This window comes from Marmota marmota, unplaced genomic scaffold (assembly GCF_001458135.2).
Source record: "Marmota marmota marmota unplaced genomic scaffold, marMar, whole genome shotgun sequence".
Taxonomy (NCBI): domain Eukaryota; kingdom Metazoa; phylum Chordata; class Mammalia; order Rodentia; family Sciuridae; genus Marmota; species Marmota marmota.
This window is the reverse complement of record NW_026000119.1, coordinates 1,283,054-1,310,745: the sequence shown is the minus strand read 5'-3', so window position 1 is coordinate 1,310,745 and position 27,692 is coordinate 1,283,054. Positions and strand designations below refer to the sequence as shown.

The 27,692-nt window shown below is 33.2% G+C and overlaps 1 protein-coding gene across 8 annotated transcripts in view; it reads right to left on the bottom strand.

The window, feature by feature from the left end:
• Window positions 1-27,692, bottom strand: part of Wdfy3 (WD repeat and FYVE domain containing 3) — a 221,872-nt gene that overhangs the window by 169,178 nt on the left and 25,002 nt on the right. Inside the window, exon 2 of one of the 8 annotated variants that reach the window (XM_048784725.1) lies at window positions 17,718-17,815. The exons of the other annotated variants lie outside the window; for them this stretch is intronic. The gene's annotated coding sequence lies outside the window, so the exon portion shown is untranslated. The remainder of the gene's footprint in view (window positions 1-17,717; window positions 17,816-27,692) is intronic. 8 annotated transcript variants of the gene reach the window in all.

Sequence of the window (27,692 nt, the reverse complement as noted above, 5' to 3'; positions counted from 1 at the left end):
TTATGCTCAAATTCGGGACCCCCAAAGACCACCAGAGACCCAAGATCCATGTAAGCAGCAAAGAGGTGTTTATTGCGAGCTAGCTTGGTCCTCCGCGCGCACACACAGCAACTGGTGACGCTGAGAGGCCCCGAGCCCAGGGTTTGCAGCAGTTTTATACATTTTTTAGAGAAGGCAGGGACTTCACATACATCATAGCATCTCTTAGCAAATCATCACACACTGCAGGAAAATCAAATAACAACTCTAAAACATGATTAGCACATTCACTGGCAGAAACAAGTTGGGTAGGGGTGATTGGTCAGTACAAAAGGGGTATTCATTTGAACTGATTGGTTTAAGCCAAGAGGGGTGTACGTGCTGAACTACATGGTTTCCCAACATGTTATCAACCACCATAAACTACTGGGAGGGTCATCTGGCATCCCAGGTATTTCCCTGTCTCATGCTGATTGGTGGCTGCTAGGGGGTTACTATGGATCTCCACCTAACCTGACTGAGTCAGGGACACCTGGCTCAGCAGCAGATCTCTCCTGTTATTTGTAGATAAACAACTTAGCAGGGTGGGAATGTGCTTAGGAGTGCTCTGTGGGTTTTTCCAAGGACAAAGGCCATGCCCCTTCCTTGGACAGGCTTTGCTCTGAGATAGAGGCTGGTTTTCCAAAAAGACTGTACAGAATCATATCAATGAAACCTCACAGACAAAATATTCAAAAAGTAATGATGACATTAATAAAAATAATGATAGCAAAATAAATGCAGGCTTCTTCACAGACTGCTACATAATGATGAGGGGTTTTATTCTGAGTTCTTTTTTTTAAATATCTTTATTTTGTTTATTCATTTTTATGTGGTGCTGAGGATCGAACCCAGTGCCTCACATGTGTGAGGCAAGCGCTCTGCCACTGAGCCACAACCCCATCCCCTTTTTTATGAGTTCTTATAATTTTATTCTCAAAATTTATCCATATAGATAAAATTTGCCCTTTTGATTAGTCATATACACAATGATGCTTCAGCTCAAAATATTTTTTTAATTTATCACCATTTTATTACTTGAAAAGGAAATAAGACAATTTTTGCTAAAAGGTGTTGGGAGCATTATATAAACTGCACTTAAAACTCAGTGTCAACATGTACTATGTTTTACCTAAAGCAGAATTACCCTTACTCATTTGCTTTATTTCCTAAACTTCCTCAAAACCCTATGACTGCTACTAAGTGTGAAATCCATTCAAGAGATGGAAACTTCACTCCTAATAATCAAAAGAATGCATTGCAGACCCTGTGGCTGAATCCCAACCCACAATTAATTGATATTTAATCCCTTAAGCATCTACTACATATAAGGCACCATAGGAATACCAACTCTGGTTTTTACCAACCATGGAGGGTCTATATTCATTTTTTCTAAATTTCCAAAAAGACAAGCATGTGACTTCCTTTAAAAGAGACCTATGAGTCTATAATGGGATAAAGTCAAATCTTTACAAGGCAGAAAAAGATTGCTCAAAATCTGATGTGCACCTCATCTTGAAACTACATCTTCATCCACATCCCTCCTCAATCCCATGTTCACACCACATCACTGCTGCTCTCTGAACATACCATGCAATTTCACTCCCTGGATGCTTTCCCCAGTTGGTCTTTCCTTTACCTGAAATGCTAGAGGTAATTGCTTTGTCTTTTCATTTTATTGTCTGGCAACCTATCTTTGATAGTTCCTGACCCTCCTTAATCCTAAAGCAATTTGAATATATCTTCAAGTTAGTAATTTAATCATTAATTTAATTCATTAATTCATTAATTAATATTTATTTATTTATTTTTTAATTTTTTATTGTGGGTTGATTAATTAATATTTATCAATGCTTGCTCCAACTTTCCCTGAATCTCATTCTGTTCCTGCCACGACTAGCTCTACTTCAGGTAGCTTATATTTACTATGCTTTTGCCATTAGAGCAATTAAAAACATTAATTTGAAAAATAAAAACCTTTTACATATTTAGAAAAAATGTTAGAAAATACGTCACAACTTCAGGGTAGAGAATTTTGTTTAAAAAAACCCACAAAAACTACAAAAATATACACAAAATAAACTTTATCAAAATTAAAATGGTGTGGCACAATGGGACTCGCCTATAATCCCAGCTCTCAGGAGGTTAAGGAAGGAGAATCACAAATTCTAGGCCAGTTTGGGCAACTCAGTGAGAACCTTTCTCAAGATTTAAAAAAAAAAAAAAGTGGGGGCTGGGATTGTAGCTCAGAGGTATAGTACTTGCCTAGCATGTGCCAAGCAGTAGGTTCATTAAAAAAATAAAATAAAATAGACATTTCACAGAAAAGAAACCGCACATAAATGAAAAGCTATACAACCTGATTACCTGATTAGTAGTAAAGGGAATGCAAATTAATACAACAATAAGCACCCTCCTTCCTTGCCAAATGTCTACTTCCTAATTCCTAGGATCTGTAAGTATGTTGGTTGACAAGGCAAAATATGAATCTGTACAAGTGATTAAATTAAGGATCTTGAAATGAGATTATTCTGTATTATCTGAGCAAGAGTAATCACAAAGTGGGAGAAGGAGAGTGAAAAGTGAGACCTATGATATATCAAGAATTATGTAATGTTTTGAACAGCCAACAATAAAAAATTAAAAAAATAAAATAAAAATAAAAAAATAAAGAATCATGACATCAAAAAAAAAAAAAAAAGTGAGACCAGATGTGACCATAGAAGTAGGGTCAAAGTGATGTGGCTACAAAACAGGAATGTGGGCCACCAGAAACTGAAAAGGTCAAGGGACAGATTCTGCCCTAAAATCTTCCAAAGGACACCTCGACTTTGGCCTTGTAGGACTGGTTTTAGATTTCTCATTTCCAGAACCATAAGATAATAAGTTGGCAGCTGCTGCTTTAAGTCACTAAGATTGTGGTGATTTGTTACAGAAGCAATAGGATATTAATAATAATTCTATATTGAAAATTTAATGTAACATCAAATTAGTGAAATTATAAAGAAAACAGGTTGTATATTTTGGGGATAGTGTCTATGGACTGGCATTTATAAGCATACCACATGAACGAATAATTCCACTCCTAGGTACTTGCCCACTCATTTCATATGCACAAAGACATGTATACAAGAATGTGTGTAAGAAGCATTATCACTCATTTCATATGCACAAAGACATGTATACAAGAATGTGTATAAGAAGCATTATTTTCATCATGGAATTTGAAAATAGTAAGTGTTCATCATTAGGGGATGCATAATTTTTTGACATATTCACATTAACTAAATGTTACACAGAAGTAATAATAACAAACTACACAAAGCAGTCTGGGTAAATCTTGTAAATGTTGAATAAAAACATCAAGCTGTTAAAGATAACATAATCTATGATACCATTTTTAAAATAAAGCTTCCAAACAAGTAAAACTGTAATATTCCTATACACATTGTTTTGCTTGTGTGTATCTATATGTTATGTGTATCTATAAACTATTTTTTTCATTTTGCATATACCCATACACACAGAGTAAAAGGTACGTACCACTGATCAGAAAATTCTAGGTCACTTCCAGAAGGAAGCAGGGAACAAGATGGAGAGGAAATATACAAGGAAGTTTTATGGTATTGATAATATTCTACTTCTTAAAGTTTCATAACAGGTCATTATATATTTCATAAATTGTTACATATACACACAATTGATTTTTTTCAATTGCCTTGTCAAAGTCCATGTTTTCATAAAATAAATCAGATTTTACTATTTGCAAACTTAAGCAAATTTTTACCACACACATATATCAATTGCTAAATATTACATTTACATTTTATATTAATCCATCTTTCTATTTCAGTCTGTGTAATATTCTCTTCACTCATAGATTGCATGGGATCATGGAAATCATTTGTATTTTTTTGGTAGCAAATTACCTCCTGTGAACTTTTTTTTTTTAATTTTAAAAAAGTAAGAAAAATGTACATTCCTTGCTTCATCTCAAACATAAAGATAAATAAATAAGAAAGGACAGTTATTTCTGAAAACCCTTTGCAAGGCGGAGAGCTTTACCTGAGGCAAATACTCTTCAATTCACCAAGTTTCTTTATCAGCCTGTCAAATAATATATCCCTTTTATTTTGAGGACTGAATCCAAGTGTCATTTTTTTCCCCATGAAAATCTAATTGGCCTCTAACTAAAATATGGTCTTCAAGGTCATCAAGTAAAAATGATCATTAAGACCAGTTTATTTGTTTCTGTTTTAATGTATATGCATTTGTACAGTAGGTCTGTAACTGTGAAGCACATGAAAAAAACATCTCATACAACCTTAGCAACATTCCCCCAGGAAAGATGGTTCTGAAATGAGAGGTGACTACCCTAATTGTTAATAAGTAGAAAAAATGGGATTTGAATTCATTCTTTCTAACAGCTCTGTGCACATACCCTGTGTGCATGTCTGTTCCATCATCTCACATCCTCACATCCTGGATTCAGATATACTCCCTCTCAGCACACACTTGGTGGCCACCTCAAGCCTTTCCACCAGGGTTGTGCTAACAATCAATAGCCAATATATAGCATGATCCCATTTGAGGCTATTTCTCAACCCACCACAGGTGTAGCAAAAGCATTTTGGAATTTATGGAAGTTACCTCCAGTGGACAAGGAACTCTACCACTTTTCTTTGAAGATAAATTTACTGTCAGGTTAGTGACCTGTGTTTTATTAGACTCAACTTTTTAGTGTCTGTCATTGTACCCAAAACACTGAAGATACATAGTGTCTAATCTATAGCTGGATGGAAAGAGTGAGGCAGGGAATCTTCCTGCTGACAACAAACTTCTTATCTGCAAATCCTCTACCCCAATTACTGTGTGTGTGTGTGTGTGTGTGTAGAATATATATATGTAATCTACCACTTATTTACTTAATTGGGTATATGAACAAGAAAGATCAAGAAACATAAAATTCTTAAAGAAACTATTTAAAACAAAAATGGTGATACAAATATGAATATCAAGAATGAAAAATTACTTTTTGCTAAATTTATGCCCTTTACTAATTAGAGAATTATTGTTTCCCTCAGAATTTTTGCATTTGGTATTAGACAAATGTATATATGTTCTCGTGGTTGGAGAGGACACTCTATCACTAAGAGAGTTGAGGGAAAAGATCTGGAGAGCAGAAGGGTAGATGGAAAGGAGAAAATAATAGAAAACTACATATATCTACCCTTCCACCACACCAAAACACAAGAATGATTACCACAAATAGCCATGTCCTAATTACATCATTTCACTGTTGATCACATGTAGGCTATTTTTAAAAATGCCTCTGGGGTAGACAGAGAGGAGAAATGCTATTCTTATCATTTAGCTATTTAGTGTTTTATAAATCCATCTGAAATACTGACAATATTTAAAATATATTGCTCCTCTAACTTCTGGGAAAATAAGATACTAAAGTAAGTAAATTGCAAAGTGCAAATCAGTTTACCATATTTTCCCCATAGACATCTCATCCTCTTCTTAGAAGGAATGCCATGTAATAAATACTATCTTGAGTAAATAAAGCAAAGATCCCCTAATGGTTGTCACTTAACTACTTCCAGGGTTTATTTACTCTTTAAGCATTCCATAATAAGTCTGTCATTATTTGTAGGAACAAATAACTGTCTTTTATTTCAGAATTGGAGGTCAAACATTCCTCTGTTATTCTCACGCTGCTATGCCCTTTCACACTTTCCACCTAACAGTTCCATTAGAGCTGGGGCAAAGGGCAAAGGCTATACAAGAGAAACCAAATTAAATACCTGTTAGCAGGTTTAGCATTTAAAAGTTAAAATCAAATACATCATCTATCAATTATATATCAAATGTCCAGGCTTTTGAATCCAATGGCTTACACAGAAATAAATTTGTCCATATAAAAGATATAAATTAAGTTTCATTATGCTATTGAACTTTTCCTAGAAAGCATATATAACATCCTACTTAATGATCAAAATAAAATATGCATGTGTGTTTGTGGTATCTCAAAATTATATCTTAAAATTATAATTTGGGATCAACAAAAACTACAATTTGGGTTGAGCAAAATTTTCCAGGTAGGAAACAGAAGCTTACAAAGACATCAATCAACTAGTTAGCTAGCTTAATTTCTTTTCAAAATTACACAAAACAGATTCATGCTAGATCAAAACTATATTATTCCAAGCATTTTAGTTTGAGTTTGGTTTATGTATACATTTATTTTCCCCAATAGAACAGACACTGAATGTCACTCAAAATATGGAGAGCTACACCAGCTTTGATTACTTGAAATATGGTATTTAAACTATTTTTTAGAAATATCCTATTCCTAAAATGAAACTTAGCATTTATCCAGATTTTTTAGAAACATTCTTACTTGCCTTCCACTTTTGATTAAAAATTTTTCCAATCATTTAATATACTTCTAGATTAAGTATAGACACTTAGTATGCACTCAGACTTCAGACAAAGTAACAACTCATTTAATTTTAATCCAGATTTCCCCTGAAAAGAAGAACTTCATATTTAAACATAATGGAAAAAAAGGACCTCAGGAAGCAATCACATCTAATTATAGATGCTTCTCAACTTATGATAAGGTTATGTCCTAAAAAACTCATAAATAAAAAATTCATAAATGGGAAACTCATAGAATATACTAACCTACAACACATCACAGCTCAGCAACATGGTACACTGTAGAGTATCAGTGTTTCTCCTCAAGATCATGTGGCTGTCTGGGAGCTGTAGGTCCCTGCTGCTGCCCAGAATCCAGAGAAGGTATCATACCACATACAGCTGGCCCCAGAAAAGATTAAAATTAAAAATTCAAAGTACAGACTCTACTGAATATGTACCTCATTTGCACCACTGTAAATAGTAAATTGAACCATCATAAGGTGGGAACCATCTGTAATATTTAAGGCAAGTGGTTAAGAATTTAATATAATTATATTTGAGGAATATATAATTACATTTTAAAAAATGGATCAAGAATTTCAATATATGTTTCAAGGATAATAAAGTACTAAACACAATTATATGTGTACTTGAAGGAAGATAAGAAGGAACAGTGATCATGAAACTTGAACTGTGTTAGGTAATCACAGTTTACACAGTTTTTTAGGCTTTGAAAATAATCCTCTACAAAACGTGGTAAGGTAATAAGACCAGTGGAAGATTGATAGAAAAACAAAGAGACCAAGGTATAGCCATAAGCATTTAGAAACAGACCCACATATGTACTAAGAATCTAACATGAGAACAGAAGATAATGGTATAGAGAAACTCACTAATTTTAGAATAAAATTAAACTTGCCTCCTGCCCAAAGCCACATACAAAAGGAAGCTCAAGATAGATTAAAAACTGAATATGAGAGGTACACTATACAGTTAATAGAAGAAACATATACAGATATCTTTATGAATTAAATAAGACTTTCTAATACATAAATTCAAAATTACACAAAAATAAACTGATGAATATAATTGCACCAAAATTAAATATCCTGGCTCAGGAAAGAACAATGAACCAACTAAAAAGAGGAAACACAATGGAAGAAAATACTTGAAACATTTAAAACGGACAACATAGAAATTACAATTTACACAGAATTCCCAAATCTACAAGAAAAATATAGCAATCCTGAGGGGGGGGGGGGCAAAAGGCACATGATGTAAGACATCAAGAGATGTTTTAATTGAATTGGTAATTAGAGAAATGCAGATCAAAATAAGGAAAAGCTACTATTTTAATACCTATTAGATTAGCAACAATCAGAAAGCTGGAAAATTCCAAATTCTTAGACATAGGAACAGGAACCACATATATGTCAGATGGGAAAACAACTGGTAAAGGATCTAAAAGGCACCCTACCCTTACATTGTTCAGAATCTTGTATTCTACTGCTAGGTCTGTATCCCAAGGAAACTTTTTCAAGGTAAGGAACCTGTTTATTATATTGGGTGTTAGATAACCTAATCTAATCATACCACACCACACCACACCACACCACACAAGATGTTCACTATGCTGTTGTTTGTGGTGCTTGGGACTTAAGAGGGTTCATCACAGAGAAAGGGAACAGAAAAAATAGAATTGATAACAAAATCATGGATAGTTATTTGAAATTACGTATTTCACCTCTATTTATGATGGATACACCTTAAAAATATAGCGATGAGTGAAAGGAACTAAGAAACAGGGTGGAATATATATTGTCATGGTAATATATATTATAATATCATTTTGAGAAATAAAAACACATGTTAAAAAACATTTCATAAGAACACACATACTAGACACAATGACATATTATGCCTACCATTCATTAAATGAATAGCTTTTTGTTTGTTTGTTTTTGTTACCAGAGATTGAATCCAAAGATACACCATTGAGCCACATCCCCAGCCCCTTTTATTTTTTATTTTGAGACAGGGTCTCTCACTAAGTTGTCTCTCACTAAATTGCTGAGGCTGGCTTTGAACTTGCAATCCTCCTGCCTCAGCCTCCTAAGCCACTGAGATTAAAAGGGTTTGCCACTGCACCAGGCCAAAAAGTATAGCTTTTTAAAGGAAATAAACATATGCAATACTTCTGATTTTAGTTAACCATTGTGTTATCTAAGAATGTATTTGCACTAGACAACTAAAATTAAATATTTAAATACCAACCAATTTATTTCTTAAATTAGTCCCAATTGCACCACACTTAAATCAGATATATGTATTTTTTACTAACATGATTCTCAGTTATTTCTAATTTTTATTGCTTTTCATTCTTTGACATTAAAAATTCCCTTAAAAGAAATATTATGTATCAACTCAGCAAGTAACAAAACAAAAAAATTACACTGGTAGAAACACTTAGCTGAAAATTTTTTGTTGTTGTTTTATTTTGTTTTGAATGTTTGTGACCGTTAAGAGTGGCACAAACAAAAATAAATTCCGGACAGACTTCTCTGTCCTGTCAGGGAGGAGGAAATGACTCTCTCAGCCAGTGATGATAACTTGGCAAGTATCATAATCCTTCAGGGAACAGAATCTGGCCAATAGATCCCAGAGAGGGAAAGGCCAGACAAGTCAACTTCCCTCAGCTCCAGAAAGATCTCTGGTATGAGAGAGAAAAGAGGAAACAAAGCAGAGTTTTTTATAACATCAAAACAAACTCTAATTTTTAATGACAAGATAAATAAGATTTCTTCTAATCCTCAGACAAACCTACCCATAATCTCCAACAACAACAAAAATGTCACTTTGGGAACATCAAGATATATCTAGAGTATTCAATTACCTAGATTTGTCTTTAACAAAAAGACAGCAACTTTCTATTAGTATTCTGGAGTCATTACAACTTTGGCACGATTTTCCATGCTCTCTGTGGCTATACAGTTAAGAACTGTGTCTCAGATAGCGACTTTTACATTTATAATATTCTGAAACATGAGTAATTTATAAGATTGTAGATATTGCTAGGTAGTCCATGAAGTAGAGTGGTGAAAATCAACAACAGCACATGTGGCATTTACCATTTGCCAGGAAATGACAACTCACTTAAAACAGACATGACACCTAAGCTCATGGAGTCTAAAGTCTGGGTAGCAGCAAAGATAATGAAGGTTGATAGAGGCTGTGCACATTATACCAGAGAAACACAAGAAAGACTAGGGAAAAGTACAGCAAGGAAACCTCTGGCTACAGGGAGGAAAGAAGTGTCAGGAATCTTTTTACAAGATTTTCAACAACAGAAGAAAACAAATGGACTTCACTGGCTGATCCTCAGATCATTCCAGCCAGTCAGGGTTTTTTTTTTGTTGTTGTTGTTGTTTTGGTTTGGTTTTTAGCTTTGTTCTCAGCACACATTAATTATTCACACACAAACTTCTCCACCCATTGGTTTATCTTTCCAAATAAAAACACTAGCCATTCTGCCCTTGAATCATTTTAAGAGTCTAAAGGGACAGCATCAACAATTAGTAGCTAGGGCTGGAGCTAACAGTTGAGGAACTCCTGTTTCCTGCCTCTGAGTCAATTTTCATCTACAAAATACAGAATTAAGGTCCACAGCCATGTATGATGCTAATTGTTTTGACTGAAATTGATTCATTTTTTTTCCAACTATAAAATACCATAATACCTACTGTATAGATGAATAAACAAACTCAAAGAGGTTAAAGAAACTTGTCCAAAAGATCCAATAACTACCATTAGCTAAAATTTGAATTTAAGATATAAAACTACAAGTCCAGTTCTCTTCTTATTATATGGAAGCTGACTCTTTGACTTCAAGAAATAAAAATTAGTTAAAATGAATGATGGTTTTATTTTCCAGTGATTCCTAGGAAAGACTATTTGCTCTTCCCTAAAACAACTAAAATATTTTTTTAAATATAAAACCTATGTTTACTTTCTGTATCTTTCACCAAGGGTGTAACCAGACTGGCAACAAGAAATACGACTCATGAGTAATATCTTGGCAGAGAATTCTTAGTATCTCTAGGTACATCTGATACGGGAAATGTTATATATATTTAAGTACATTTCCTTTTCTTTTGAAAGTTTCCTATTCTCTTTGGTTTAAATCTTCCCCTATTCTAACATTCTGCCTCAACCCCAACATGGAATAGTATTCAGTTTAGTAAGGAAATAATTTCTAGGCAGAATATGTCCCAGAAAAATACAAATAAAAAAGTATCATTAGAATTTAAACACAAAAATATATGTTGTAACTTAATGAGTTCTAAGTAATTTCCTCATTAATGAGAAAATTAGATAATAACCTTAGGAAAACATCACTCCAGGCAGGGTGTGATGGCACACACCTGTAATATAAGCTACTGACGTAGGAGGATTTCAAGTTCAAAGTCAGCCTGGGCACCTTAGCAAGACCCTGTCTGAATAATAAAAGGGATGGGAATGTGGCTCCTAGTATAGTACTTATCTAGCATGCATGAAGCTCTAGGTTCAAACCCTAGTATTGGGGGAAAATAAACAAACAAAAATAACACTCCAACATCAATGATAACTATTAACCTTATTTAAAAATGATCTCCCTGACTTAAATAAATAAATAAATAAATTCAGGTTTCGTGAAATATTTTCCTTGTATATTCACTACAAATACAAGGAGTTTTTTTTCCCCCTCTTTTATCTAGGGCACTTTACCTTTTGCTACTCATATCAATTCAAAACAGCTCACAAAAGCTAATGGCTAAATTTTCAGAAATTTTGGAGAGCCAGTTGTCAAATACTAATAGCTAGAAAGCAGCCAAGGTGAGAATGCTTATACCACAGCAATCACCAGCAAATGCTATAATCCAGGGTTTTCCTCCCCCTGGTCAGCAGGATTATAAACATGTTAGTATACTACTGTGGCAGGCCACACTGGCACTTTAGGAGATTATATTATATTTGCCTCATTATGTCTCTTCATTATTCTCTTTAAATTCTGATGTTTATGCATTTGTTTATTTAATTTTCCCTAAAGGTCAGGACTTGGAAATATTTTACTGCAAAGAATTAAGATATTATCACTAAGGACCTAAATAAAAAATATTTTTCACCAAAGTATTCTTATAGGAAACATCCCTGAATCCTTATCTGATTGGCTTGATTTCGTACAGTTTGCTACTTTAAAGGCAATGTCTCTATTCCTTGTCATGTTAAGAACACATTTTTATTCCCTTCTGTGACTGTTTTGCTTGTGGCTCATACATGTATTTCTCATAAAGTATAAATGTGCATAATATCAATACTAAAATATCTGTAGTTTTTCTCTAGGCAAATAATCGATTGTATACAATGCTATATATTCACAGATACTTTAGCATTTAACTATAAATTGGTGTCATGCTATAAAACAAGAGGGTGAAACTGATTAGTCCCTTTTTTCAGAATAAGAAATGAAGAGGTTGTGACTTCTCTAAAGGCAATGAGGACTAAGTGGAACAGAAGGTTTAAATGGTTTCAATGTGATGTAAGTGGTTGAATTCACAAAAATGCTGTATTACAAGGACAAGCAGAAGACTACCAAGAGTAAAACAGGTGGTGGCAAAAGGGTCCACTCACTATTTGTATGATTTTAGGAAAACTAAGTAAATCAAACTACCTTCACTGGTAAATACAGTACTGACTTTAGAGTATTCAGAATGTCAAAATACATGCAATGTGACTAACACATCATGGGCAATCAATGTTTAGTTACAACATGATCAAAATTAGTTATAGCTAAACCACTGAGTCTGAATTGGTATTAAGGAAAACGAAAAAAAGGCCAGTGTGTAGCTCAGTGATAGAGCACCTGCCTAGCATGGGTGAGGCCCTGCATTCAATTCCCAGCATCATAAAAAAAACTTTTTTAAAACGGGAAAAAAAAGGTAAATCATTTTAAGGAAGAAGGAGATAATATGTTTCAAATTCTTATGATCAAAGTATGATAAATATTGTAAGAGTGGAGTTCAACATCTATTCTATATTGCTTCTGTAAAGTGCTTGCTAACAAAGGTTATAAGGCAAAATAGGGTTTCCACACTCAAGTAAATTCTAGTTGCAATTTGGCTTCAGCCAATCAACCTCATCTTCCTAAGCTTTGAAAGGCAGAGTGAGGCAGAGAGCACACAATGACAAATACATCTTTCAGCTGCAGTGTTAGACAAAGATCCCAGTATCCAATAATTACTCTGCTGGCTGCTGAGTGGCAGGGTGTGCCACTTGTTTGGCTGGTCATATTACTTGCAGCATGGCTTCAAAGCAAGCAGCAGTAGAGGTAGCTTCCTAAAGTGACACCAAGTGTGTTTTAGAGCAAGGTTGGCAAGCTTTTCTGTTAAACGTCAGATAATAAATATTTTGCCATGTAGTTTCTATTTCAACTACTTACCAATATCATTATAGTATGAAAGCAGCCACATATATAAATGAGTAACATCATGTAAATGAGTAAGTATGGCTGTGTTCTAAAACTATGTATGGTCACTGAAGTTTGAATTACATTTAATTTTTAGGTACCACAAAACATTTTTCTTCTTTTTATTTTTTCAAATATATAAAAATGTAAGAACTATTCATAATGCAGGGGACATACATATCAGTGACACAATGGTTTTGCCTGCACTCTCCAGTTAGCCACCCCTACAAGTCTGCTAATCCACCCAGAAAGCAGCAGCTTCCTTCCAGCTCTATGGTGTACCCTGGGAGATATTTTTAAAGTTCAGCCTAAAATATATTTCTGCAGTCCTTGCTTGCCTTCCATGATTACATAAGCCATTGATACCCTGTAATAAGTACCTTCCTGCTTAATCTGGCTACAATAAGTTCTGTTCTCTGCAACTCTATTCTGACTGATTAACAGGGCTACACATATATAAGTACTTTCTGTTTTCGACCAGAAAAAAAAAAATCCTCATTCTGGCATTTATCTTTTAGGTATACTCAGCAAAATATTCATTTATAAATTAAATTTAAATGCTTTATAAAAACATGATGTTAACATTTAAAAATAAAATACAAAAGAAAGTTTAATAGTAATTTTAATAATAGAATGTTGTGTCAGCTACTCAGGAGGATGAGACAAGAAGATCACAAGTTTGAGGCCAGCGTATGGCCAAAGAACACAATAAAACCCTGTTTAAAAAACAAAAACCAAACCAAAACAAAGAAACAAACAAACAAAAAACCCTACACCTACCTGACTCCCATGAATCTTTAAAACAGAGAATCATGATAAAAATAAGAAAATCCTTGATTAATAATTTGCAAGTATTCAATGCATATAAACCATAAAAACATAAAAATATGTAATCAAAAAGGAAAACTGTTCACTTCCTTTCAATAACTAGGAAACCAACATTAGATTACAGAGTGAAAAAGTAGAAGACAGGTGAACTCCTATGAACATTCTGCCTATAGAAAGTCTATTTTCTTTTGCTTTTAATGGAGCATAATGACATGTCTAAAGTCTATGATGGTTCTAGACAATCTTAACAAATATCTTAAGAACAGTATAATCTCAGAGCACCACAATCATGTCTGTTCATGTAGTAATCAAATTAAGGCAGATGTTCACATCAATAGCACAACATTAATCTTTCCTGCAAGGCACACTGGAGAATAACCCCAGAAACAGAAATTGTACAAAGGTGATTTGGAAAAATGGTCTTCAAATATATTCTGTTTGCCATTTCTAATTTAGAATAACTAGGTTATCACCTTTAAAATTTTTCTATTGATATTGAATACATTTTAACCTGAGTTTGGAGATAAAAAGGACATCATTATAAGTATTAACAGTTCTAAATAAAATGTCACAGCATGCTTTTAAGTATATTTATGGGAACTAAATACAAAATCAGTCACCATCCTACAATGTATTAAAAAAAAACTATCTTAAATAAGAGAGTTAAATTATTTTGAAATCAGACTTCAGCCATCATATAAAAGTGTGTATGCATGTCATCTCCAAAGATAAAGGACAGCTAGAAAAAAAATAACAGCATAATTCTCATACTAAAACAAGCAACTATCATTCTTTAATAGTAAATAGCAAATGTTCAAATATTTATCTCATATCATTGTTTTTTATGGTTATTTTATATGAATAAAGATCAAAACAAGGATCTTGTGCTGTTGGTTGACAATTCTTTTCATGGAATTCTCAGTTTACATCTGGTACAGGAATTCTGTGCTAATGGAAGACCTGCATGTATGTTCATGTGTTACTTTAATAATTTATTTAACAAATATTTAGTATGTGACCATTATATGCTAAGTAATGTTTAAGTTGCTAGGAACAGATCGGAATAGAAATTCACTAAAACTTATGTCCTTTCGAAGCTTAGATTCTAATGGGGGAGAGGAAAAAAAAGAAATTAATATGTGCCTGGTGGTGAGATGGCCATAAGCTTTGAAAGCAAAATGTTTCCAGGGTTGCGGTTTCAGTTTGCAAAGTGAAGGAATGCTTCTTGGAGGAGTTAACATCAGAAGAGAAATGCTGGACTATGCTTAAGACTTCCTATGGGAAGGAAATTCCAGGCTGAAGGACAAGCAAAACCAAAGACTCATGATTGGCCTGGCTAAAGAGTTATGATGAAGCCAGTGCTGCTGAAGCAGAGTGAGAGAAGAGAAAAGTGTTAACTTGCAGATCGTCTGCGCTGTGAGAGTCAGTGTTTATTATTCTTAGCTGCCCTGTAGATATTTATACACTTTGTTAATTTAGTCTCAAATTCTGGGTGTTCACTGCAATTTTTCCAGTCTGAGTCTTAGGACTAATTTTCTTCTCACTTTACTAATGTTAAAAGATTTCTTCCCTATTCTTTTAGTTATGTTCAGTTAGTATCAGGAAGAAGAATGGAATACAAGTGCCTTCATTCAACCGTCTCTAAATGCAACTATTTTCCTTATCTACTATAGGGTGTTGGAATATGTATATCTATAGATGGGTAGAACTTAAATTTCTCAATTTATTTATTTTCTACTCTCTAGATTTTCTTTTCTTTAATGTTTATTTTTAAGATGTAGTTAGACACAATATCTTGATTTTATTTATTTATTTTTATGTGGTGCTGAGGATCGAAACCAAGGCCTTGAACATGCTAGGCGAGTGCTCTACCGCTGAGCCACAACCCCAGCCCAGTCTCTAGATCTTCGTATTTGAAAATCTGTGAAATTCTCGACCACCAAAATCAACAGACTTATAACTATTGTTTTAAATCCTTTTAGCACAGAATTGACTCTAAATACTTGAGTACTGTATCTATTAAAAAATATAAACTTGAAAATCAAAATAAATTTCTAGCATAATCTTACATTCAACCTATGAAATGTTAACAGCAAATAATATCAATATCCAAATGAAAATGCAGTAAAGAGAATAAGTAAACATCAAAACACCTCAATATATTTTAAATAAATATAATATTTTTACTTTCAAGCACATAAGCTCTGGTTATATTGATAAAAGCTTTCTTTGGTTTCTGCTTTGAATAATACTTAAATTATCTTATATTTACTACATAAGTGATTTTCATGAAAAGCATTCTTCTGCATCATCTGAAGGTACTTTAAAAATGTCAACACTTAAATAGGTGAACATATTCCTCAGTCTCTATTATAGAGCAAACCAGTAAACCCTTTATGATGAATATAAAATTTAGTCTCACCAAAAACACTGAATTAGTGAGCTCAAATAATTATAAAGCAAGAATATAAAAATATGTACGTGTTAACTTTTATTTTCTTATTCAATCAGTAACACTTTTTGCATCTAAGTACTCTATTATATACCAGTGATAGAAAAATAAAGGGATCATAGGGGCTTATGGTCAAGCTAGGATATAACACAAGCACCATGATAAATGCTATAATAAATAATAATACACAAGTAAATGAGATGCTATGAAGACAGAGAAGAGGCTGTGAAGCAGAATCAAAGAAGAGGAAAGTGTTAACTCGAACCATCAATACAGAAGGTGACACTTGAACTAAATCTTGGAAACTGAACAGAAGTTCATTCAGCTGACAATGGGCTGGACTGTATTTCTAGCAAACAGACTGTATGTGTACAGAGCAGAAATCACAAGACATGCTGCTGTGTTCTGAGTAGTTCAGCACAGAAAGAACACAGAGTGAACTTGAGGAAATGCTACAGAAGAGACTTGCATAAACTAGTCACAGCAGATCACAGAAGGCCTCACATATTAGACTAACAAAATCATATAAAAGAGAAGAGAAATATATGTTGAGAAAATATTTTTAAGCACAGTGAGAAGTATGGGACAGATGTATTTTAATGATGCTTCAGTGACAAAGGTTGTGCCAGTGGGAGCAAGGGTGGGCATAGTGCTGTGAGAGAATACAAGTAATGTCACTAACACAGGATTAACAATCTGGGAACTGGTCTTTCAGTCTTTTACGATCAAAGGAAAAGATGAAGAGGATTCCAGCTTGTGTGACTACAAGAATGTCAGTGCCATTAACTAAGTTGGAATAGTATTTACTCTAGGAATTAGTGTGAAAAACAAAAACAGACAAATTTGGCCAGGGAAAAATAAATAGGTCATGAGAAAATGTAAAACAAAATAAAACCCAGGCCTTGGGTTTGAAAGAGGAAAAGCAGATGGATGCACCTATATAACACATTCAAAACAAATCAACAGAGACCCTTGATTTCTAGGACTGTGAGGCTGTTTTTTGTTTTCCAAATAGAATAGACTACAAACATGCTGATAATAATTTAAAAGTGATTTAGCCATTGAAAAAATTTGCCATTTAGTATAAGCATGGATATTAAAAGACACAGTAAAAGTAAAAATCTTTTATCAAAAGCACTGAATTTGTGAATTCAAATAATTATAAAGCAAGAGATCCAATTCTCTCCCCATGACCATCATTACTAATTTCTTGAATAGCTTTATGAACACAAGCTGTGTGTAAACATGTGGGTGTGTGTAAAATACATAGCCTCCTTTAAAAAGCCTATTAAAATATAATTCTCAAGAAGATGGACCATAAATTTCCAAAATAATATACTAGCCAAATTTATAATAGTAGTGCTATAAACCAAGTCAATTTAAAAAGCCTTCTACTCATTAGTAATTTAAAGTCTTAATTTATCAATAATTTCAATGTACTAAAGATTAAAAATAAAACCCCACTAATTTCTCTTCCCATAAACTGACCTTTAGGGCACTCCTTGGGTAACAGGTTCTGAATGTGAGCACAATAGGGCCCATTCCCCTGCTGGTACTTTACTCAAGACTTGAAATCTGGGCTCCAACTAGAAAGGGAAGGGGAAAAATCATAAATTAGTCTTTGATTCAGAATACTTTGCTCCATACAGATAGCGTAGCTTCATTAATTATCTCATATTTAAGGGATTTTCAACCCTGGCTAGATACTACAATCAACTAGGGAGTTTTAAAAAACACTCTTGATGCCAGAACCCACCCATTCAAATCAGAATCTCTAGGGCTGGAGTGCCAGCATGGCTACAGAAGGTCCCCAATTGACTATAACATGCATCTAGAGTTAAGAATCACAGCCATAAAAATGTAAGATCATATTTTATGAAGGTCACAATTAATAATTATAAATTATAATAATTATCTGTTATTAACAATGTTCAAGTATGGGATATGCAATTTAAAAATACTTGGGGGAAACTGGCTCTAAATCACCAAGAGTGTTACTAAAGCAAGACAAAGTGACACTGGAATTTCCACAATATAGCACTCAACAGCTATTCATCTCACACTGTCTGGACAAGTCTAATAGCTAAAGACAAATCTATTATAGATGGTGTATATGGAACAAAGACGGCCAAATACTGAAAACTTAAATACTCAAAATGCCCCTGAATAACAAAGAGGCTACACATTCAGAGGTAAAATTTAACTGAACAGTCAAAATAAAATGACTACTGCTTAACTGCAAACAATCAGAAGTGAGGTAAATGAATCAAACTCCGAATAAGATGTCTTTTATAAGGATTCTAACTTAAAGGGTATGGAAGAGCTTAAGCCTAGATTGTACCACATGGCAACCACTATCTATATGTGGCTATTTAAATATTAATTCAAATTAATTTAATTATATAAATAAAAAATCTAATTCCTCAGTTGTAAGAGCCACATTTGAAGCATGGTTAGTAACTATTGTGTTGGACAAAACCAATATAGAACATTTCAATATTGCAGAAAGTTATATTGGACAGACTGTCTTGAGATTAAATTAATATCTGAAACTTATGGATATACACGTTCTAGGAAAATGATCTTTGACTTTTATTTGATGATCCAAGAAGATTATGTTCAACTGTCAAACCAACACTTCAATTGCCTATGGCCAAGTCAATACAAGGTAGGAAAGCGCTTGTTTTCCAAAACGTTACCTCTTAAAAAACAGAAACAAACAAAAAACACATACCATTATCAATAGTAACACTTCCCACCCCTGGACACAATTATTCAATATCACATCAAGACAAGCTGGACTACTATTAGTATAAAATGTTCTTCCCACCTCCCTGAAATTAAGATGTTTCTGGGTCTTTATTGCTTTTTCAGAAAAGAAAAAATAAATCAAAGCAGATTATACCTCCTTTGCTTTATTCATCAACTCCATTTTATTAGCTATTGGTATATCCAATGTTTTGCCTTCCTTTTAATTCCAAATCCTGGTTTTCGTGTTAAGGGAACCACAACAAATTTTACCATCTCACAGGCAAACACAAACAGCAATCTTCCAAGAATTCCAAGGATATTTGCTGTGTATAAACCCAAGATTTAACAGTTGAGTTGCCATCAGCATCAGGAGCTTGTGCAAAACAAAGACATGATCCTGCAGTTGAACTCCTATTATGGATAAACACTCCAAGTGTGGCTTGTGCTGAAAGGTCTAGCTTTGACCAATGAAACAGATGATCTGCCTGCTTTCATATACAAAAGAGTAGCTGCTCTGAGAACAGCTATCTGGTGAAGATTCCTCTCTGCTTCTAAGATGTGCCTTGTTACCACATCCTCTGCAGGTGAAGGACGCTGTATATTCACATGGTGGAAAAGTGGAAGGGTAAGAGACAAATGCTGTAGTGAAGCATTTTATAAGGACCATCATCCATTCCCCAGGGAAGAGACCTCATGGCCTCACCACCTCTAACTACCATCAGAGTGGACATTAGTTTCAACCTGAGAGTTCAATAGCAGATAGTTCAAAAAACAAAACAACTAAAAAGGAAACAAGCTCTACAAATTCAGAGCAAAGAATGCGAGTTTGCCAAGAAAGCTCAGATCAGAAATTGTGAGCTGGGTCACTATACTCTTTGAGTTTTGGTCTAATTTTTTTAAAATTTATTTCTTACATATCTTGGTCTAATTTTTGATTTGCTATAGGGCAATAAATCAATAAACCAGTGTTTCTCTGTGATTTTTCTACACAGTTTGACAGACTGATATCACAGAGGGGTGAATATACAGTCCTGAATGCAATATTTTCCCTGTCAAACATGACACACTACATGAAGAAATACTGCAATTCAAGTTATCTCAGAATATCTTCACTCTACTCTCCAGATTAGCCATAAATATAAAGGTGTGGTTTATATCATGGTTGTCAGCCCTTTTCACCAACTCAAGTTTTCTCACTCTGCTCTCAAAGCTCTTTCCCATCTGCAAGCTATCAAGAAAATCTGGCATCTTACTCCATGTACACACTGAAAGCTTCTGATACAGGTCTGAGCTTTGCACACAGGCTGCAATTTTCTTTTGGCGAGCAGGCCTACAGAATACCCATCAGAAATCTGAAAACTGTCACTCAGAATAATTAAAAAAGAAATCTGGTAAATACAATATAATAATGAGAGAAAACAAGAATAAGGGCTTGGTATTTTCACAGGATTAATAATAAAAACAATTTATAAATTACTTACATACTTTATAATCCAGTGAGTTGTTTAAAAAAATTAAACATTAAAAACTAGAAAAAAGTTAAGATCTCTGTAAAAGCCAAAACATTCAGACAGTAGCTTCTATTGTGTATAATTCACAGATTAACTCTCAAGTTAAAATATACATCTAATCTTTTGAAAATCATAAATATCCACAATAAAGAAAACAAACTTTAAAGAGAAAATAAATTTTTCATAAAGACAGAAAGTACTTCCAAAAGTCCCAAGCATTGTGCTTTAAAAATTTCAGCAGATTAATCCATACTTCTACCTTCAAGAGGAAAAGTCTATCTCAGTTCCACTGGAATGAGGACTCAACTTCTAACATATAAAATGTAGGTAATGAAACAATGTGACTCCAACACTAGATCATAATATAAATTTATATCCTGCCCTTGCCATGAATTTCTCCCTCTCAAATTTATTGTCAGATCTAGAGAGAACATATGTAAACTTTTTTCTATACTTGATATCAGACTATTCCAGGTGTAACAAATAACTTCTAACCATGCACTTGTAGTTTTGTGTATTATCAGGATTTAAAAATGAAAAAGTTAAGTAGGTTGTTGAACAAAAAGTCACAAACTGCTAAATTCAGCCCAAATCACAATGGACTAAGACAGGTCCTTTGGAGAAAAAGTGTGGTGACCTCTATGATACACATAACAAGGTAAAATAGAGAACAAATGGGGAAAAAATAGTATAATTTTTATAAATGAATTCTTTACTTTATATAGGCATAAATTATCACACATCTATTCAACAACTAGAGACCTACAGTGGAACTCTATTACATTTTATCAAATCTAAGATATTAGCAGCTATTAAGACTTCATTATTTCATGTGCCATTTTTTTTAAAAAAGGGCAATGCCAATATCTACTTAAAGACACATTCTAGTTCCAATATTCTTAAAATATGAAAAAAAGTATTCCTAGAATTGATAATAAAACATTTCATTCTAAAATGATACAAATTCATAGGTAATAGGGTCGTAATACATCTATTGGACAGGATTTTCCACTGTATCCCAGGGATAAATGTATAGGGAGTTTCATTGTAATATTTTGCTAATACTTATTAGAACCAAGAACTATTAACAGAGAACAAAGGACTAAGGTTTACAGACAGTCGCCTGGTGTAGATCACTAGATAAGGCAGACCACCAGTGTGAGACCGATTTTAACCACACAAAGCACTCTTTCCCAAAACTGTTGTAGCTACAATGGGTATATTTAGGTAACAGAAATTTTCTCATTGGGAAATGAATCAAAATCAATCTTCCTCTGACAACTTTTCATGAAAACACCTATTTTGTTACCTTAAATACATACTTGCAAAGTGGAGATATTTAGATATTTTAAAACTAACAGAAAACTGAAATAATAGATGTGGAATGAATATATACACACACACACATACATACATATACATATACATGCTTTGCTTTTGGTATTAAACACACAATCACATGTTTCCAAGTAACGGAAAAATCTCAGAGAAAAGATAATTTAATTTAATTTAGAATATTTTCCATGGCACATCATATATGAAGAGTTTTAGTCACTGATTTTATTCAGCAGTGGGTTAAGAGAAAGAGTTGGGGTGAGGAAGAAAAAGAAGGAGAACAAGAAAAAAGTTTAGAAGTGAACCTCATAGATTCAGGTTAAAACATTTTATCTATGCCTTCAACATATTAGACTACTCAATTTTATCAGTGAATAATTTAATATGAAATTGAGAATTTTTCATTAGTAATTATAAAGCTTTAATACATAAGAGTGGAAATAATATTTATGGTGCTGCTTTGTTCATTCTCCTGTTCATCAGAAAACAAAAATATCTGAAAACATTATTTAAGAAATACCCCTCTTTTGAAGGCAACAGAGTTATAACAGACTGATAAAAGGATAAAAACTGTTTATGAACACTTGGGAAAGAACAGTTTTCAGATAATTAAGAAATATTGCTATACAGATATATTTATGTGATATCTAACTTTTTATCTATCTAAAACCACGAAAGAATAGGGAGAATATGAGTATTAAATATGATTCTTCAGCTTCAAGATGACTCTACTGCTCACATACATATAAATTAATAGCAAAGAAGGGAAAGTAAAAGAATATTGAGTACAGACACTTTAAATAAGTTTCAAATCTTCTAATCTTCAAAACAACTCTGCTCTCCCTCTCTTTAGTACCTAAGAATCAAAGCTCAGAGAGGTAAAATTCCAAGGTCACACCATAAGTTACTCACTCATTCAAGAAATGGCCAGCTGGGTAGAGATTTAGCCCTCTTTCTCATACAGTATTCTATTGTCAAAATTTTAAAACAAAGAAGCAAACAAAAAGAATAAGAAAGCGTACATGTTTTAAAAATATATAAAAATTAAAAATACACCAACTTTCTACACCATAGGTTATCTTCTGTTTTTTTTTTTTTCAAAGTAAGCAAGAACATGGCCCATGCATGCAAACCTTAAAAGCTGGAGTTCCTAGGGCTGTTCTCTCTCTAAAAAAGCTCTTATCCAATCCATAACTTTAAATACCATCTTTATATCTCTTTCCAAATCTTTGTGCCCCAGAATTGCATAATCGATTATTACCTGATATCACTAGATGACATGCAGACATTACAAAATTAAAATTGTTCAAAAATAAACACTTTATTTTCCCTCTCACAACCTCCAGGCTCATTTAAGGATATCACCATTCTCTAATCTCCTATAGCCCCAAACCTGGGGATTGTCCTTCCTTTCTTCCTCCTTCATGTTAAGTCTTATTGGTTCTACCTACAAACTACATCACAAATCCATCCTTCTCTCTCCAACCACTTCAGATTGAGCTGTCATTATCTTTCATTTGAACTACTATAATAGTCTCTTTACTATTGTCCTATGTTCTCTATTGCCTGATCTTTCTTTTAAAGCCAAAGTGCCTCTTCCCTCTACTCTTTGGTTAACAGAAACCAAAATGTAACTTGAAAACTCTTCAATCATTTTCAATGTGTTGAATACATTCTCCACTCCTAATCATGACCCCTTTTAACTGATAATCTGGTTCCCCTGGATATCTCCAGGCATCCTTCAAACTCCTCATATACCAACTGCTCACACTACACAGCCTTCCTTCCCTTTTCCCTCAGGTCCAAGCAGATAGCTCCTTCAGTTCTGTACTTCAAGGTCATCTCTGTTGAAAAGCCTGACATTGTAGGCATACTTCTCCTTCCCATAATCCTCTATCAACTCATCTTTTTTCTTTCTTCCACAGACAGCACTTAACAGTATTGGTAAATCTTTTTACTGTTACTTAGCTGCCCACCTGACCACACACTCCAAGTAGACAAAATATGGCTGTTTTGTTACTGATAAACACTCAGCATCTGGTAAAGTGCCTGGAAAATATTAAGGACTCAATTTTTTCTTGAATGAGCAAGGTAGGTCTATTAGACTAAAATAAGACTTTAATTCTCATGTAATTTAAACTGTTTTAAGTGACAAGCTTAAGAGACTATGATTTTCTCTTTTAAGAAAATATTAAAACAACTATACATAGATGTGTTTTATTTTTTTCAAGATGCAGTGAGTTTTGTGTTCTGTTCATTTTACAGGAATCCAGAATCTCAATGATGACTTGAAATATGGCACCAACAAGGAAGACTAAAAACAGTAGGTGGAATCAACAGATATTTAGAAAGTAAAAAGACAGAGTGCTTTTGAAATTTAATGTCATTAATATTTCAAAATCTTGAAAAACCATAGTAAAACAAAACTATTCAGAACAAAAGTCATAATTGGCATATATGGAATACCATCTAAAAATTAACAACATTTCTGAAAATAGAAATATAAAATTTAAATCACACCTGTCCTAAAAAATAGATCATTAAGTTCATAAATTCTATATGATAACGATCTAAGTAGTTTGCATAATGCTAATTCGCCTAACTGAAAACATTAATGGTTGTTTATAACTAATGTTAATCTTTTTGTATATTTTAACATTTTTTATTACTAATATTGAGTACACCTCTTTTATTTTTTTTCCTTTAAAGATAAAAGGACTAGGAGGCTATTGTATTCACTTTCCTTGAATTCTATCTCCTTTTGAGACAGATATGTCAGAACACAACTCATTGTTCTTCTTTGGCTGAAGAATTCTTATTGTTCTTCCAATGCTAGAATTGAACTCTTCGGAACTTCACTGCCCATCAGTTCTCAGCATAGAAGTCCCTCAAGCCACAAAGTTCCTTGAGGACAGGTATCATCTCTTATGTCTCTTTTTATTCTTGGCACTGAGTATCTATGCCATAGCAAAACTTTTTAAAAAGTTAAATATTTACTGATAGAATTTGTTTCAAAATAATTTAGGGGTAAATACATGAAGATATATGGTGGAAACACATATTGTTCATAATTTTTTTAAGAATTGTGAAATATCAGAAAAGTGAAATGAAACAAGGGAGTTATGGGAAAGATCTATTTATTGATCTATGGGGTAGAATGAACTAATTTAAAATAAACTTTAAAAGGTTAAATTGTACTTTCTTAACAATTATTGCCTTTATAACTCAAGTATTTTGTTATGAAATATTTCTACTTCTTAATTTTAAATTTTCAATAAATTTACTTGACTATGGTGAAAGTACTGGGAAAATATTATTTTCTAACAAAGGAGAGGGAGGGCACAAACCCACTACAGGAAGATTGATAAAAATAAAATTGTGTGTCAATAACTGTGTTGTATAGGAGTGGTGGGAGTCTACATCCTTGTCTTAATCCTGATTTGGAGGAAAAGCTTTCAGTTTTTTCTATTAAGGATTATGTTGGTTTTAGATTTATTGCATACAGCCTTTAAAATGTTGAGGAAAGTTCTTTCTATCCTAAGTTTCTTTAGCATTTTCAACATGAATGGATGCTGGATTTTGTTGAAGGCTGTCTCTGCATCTATTGAGATAAACATGTGATTCTTTAATTCTTTAATTCTCTTTATGTGGTGAATTACATTTATTGATTGACATATGTTGAACCAAACTTGCAACCCTGGAATAAACCCACTTGATTGTGGAGTAACAATCTTAATGTGTATTTGGATATGGTTTGTTTATATTTTAGTATGGATTTTTGTATCTGTATTTGCGGAATATATTCATCTGTAGTTTTCTTTCCTTGATGTGTCTTGTCAGTTTTGGTATCATGGCATACTAGTTTCAATGAATATGTCTGGAAGTATTTGCTTCCTTTCTAGTTCATGGACTAATTTGAGAAAGATTAGCATCATTTCTTCTTCAAAGGTCTGGTGGAATTGTGATAAGAATCTTTCTGGTCATGATTTTTTTGTTGTTGTTGTTCAATTGTTAGAAGGCTTTTAATTACAGTTTCAATTTCACTGCTTGATATTGATCTGTTTAGATTTTCTATAGTCTCTTGGTTCAATATGTATAGGTCATATGTGACTAGAAATTTGTTAATGTCTTGTAAATTTTCCAATTTACTAGAGTATAAATTTTCGAATAGTTCCTAATGATCCTCTGGAATTCAGAAATGTCTGTGGTGATATCTCAACATCTCTAATTTTCTGATTGAGTCTTTTGGTTAGTTTGGCTAAGCATTTATCAGTCTTATTTCTTTTTGTCAAATAAGCAACTCTTTCTTAGATTTTATCATTTTTTATTCTGAATATTAATTTTAGCTCTGATCCTAATTATTTCCTGTCTTCTAATGATTTTGGCATTACTTTGTTCTTGCTCTTGAAGGACTTTGAAGTGCAACATTAGATTATTTATTTGGGATCTTTCTTTCTTTTTTAATGTCAGCATTCAATATTATATACAAACTTTCTTCTTAGAACTGCCTTAATATTGCCTCAGAAGTTTTGATATATTATATCTCTATTCCCATTTGTTTTGAATAATTGTTTTATTTCTCCCTCTGATTTCTTCTATTATCCATTCCTTGATCAAAAATGTTATTCAATCTCCATGTGTTAAAATGGTTTCTGCTTTTTATCTTGTTATTGACTTCTAATTTCATTCCATTTTGATCTGATAAGATACAAGAAATTATTCCTATTTTTATGCATTTTCTAAGATTTTTTCTTTGTATCCTAAAATGTGGTCTATTTTAGAGAAGGTTCCATGTGTACCTGAGAAGAAAATGTATTTAATTGTTGACAGAGGGAATATACTGTAGATATCTGTTAGGTCCATTTGATAAATAATATTTTTAGTTCTGAAGACTCTCAGTTTGTCTGGATGGCCTATCCATTGGTGATACAAGTGTATTGAATCACCCAGTATTGGAAGATTCAACACACCTGTATATGGATCTGTTTGATTTTTTATATCAAGTGGTTTGTTTTATGTACATAGAAACACCAATATTGGGGGAATAAAATTTATGATCATTATATTTTGCTGTTGGATGATTCCTTTAACCAGTACAAAGTAAGCATTTTTTTTTTTTCTCTAATTAATTCTGGCTTGAAGTCTACAATGTCAAATGTGAGAGTAACTACTCCAGCTTGTTTTCAGTCCCCACTTGCATGATTTATCTTTTTCCATCCTTACACTACCTTCAGCATGTGCTTATCTTTTTCTTTAATTGAGTGTCTTGTTAACAGCATAAAGCTGGGTCTTGTTTATTCCACAGTGTCAATCTATGTCTTTGATTAGATAGTTCAGATCATTTACATTCAGTGTTTTTACAGAGAGATGATTTTTATTTCCTGCCATTTTTATTTATTTCTACTGTTCAATTTAGATTTGATTCTCCTTTAATTACCTATTCTTCTAATGAATTGATTCCATATGCTGGCTTTGATGTTTATTTTTCATTGGCATGAAATATTTCACTGAGCATGCTTTGTAGTGTCTTAGTGGTTATGAATTATTTTAGTTTGTGCTTATCATGGAAGTTTTATTTCATCATAAATTCTGAAAGGATAGATTTTTCTAGATATAACAATCTTGGATGCATTATCTTTTAGGACCTGGTATATATTATTTCAAGTCCTCCTGGCTTTCAGAATCTGGGCTGAGATGTCAGAGAAAACTCTAACTGGCCTGCCTCTAAATGTGAACGGTCATTTTCTCTTGTACCTATTTTTCTTACAGTATAGTTCTTGAAACTCTAGCCAAAGCAATCCGGAAAAAAAAGAAAGGAAGGAAGGAAGGAAGGAAGGAAGGAAGGAAGGAAGGAAGGAAGGGAGGG